Source organism: Sinocyclocheilus anshuiensis, unplaced genomic scaffold (genome assembly GCF_001515605.1).
Source record: "Sinocyclocheilus anshuiensis isolate Anshui unplaced genomic scaffold, SAMN03320099.WGS_v1.1 scaffold402, whole genome shotgun sequence".
In the NCBI taxonomy this organism is placed as follows: domain Eukaryota; kingdom Metazoa; phylum Chordata; class Actinopteri; order Cypriniformes; family Cyprinidae; genus Sinocyclocheilus; species Sinocyclocheilus anshuiensis.
This window is the reverse complement of record NW_015542375.1, coordinates 529,442-529,652: the sequence shown is the minus strand read 5'-3', so window position 1 is coordinate 529,652 and position 211 is coordinate 529,442.

Here is a 211-nt window from a genome sequence, read left to right as displayed (position 1 = left end):
AAGGGCCCCCCCAAATTTGGTGAGGATTCGCCGCGCCGTTACGGAGATATGGCCGTTCAAAGTTTCAATGGTTTTCCTTAGACTTAAGCTTTAAAGCGTTTCATCCAGGTGGCCAGTAGCAAGCAATGGAGTGCTGGACAAACTAAGTAATTACACCATTTCAAGCATTTTATCTGCGTTATGTGTTCTGTAAAAAAAAATTTCATATCGG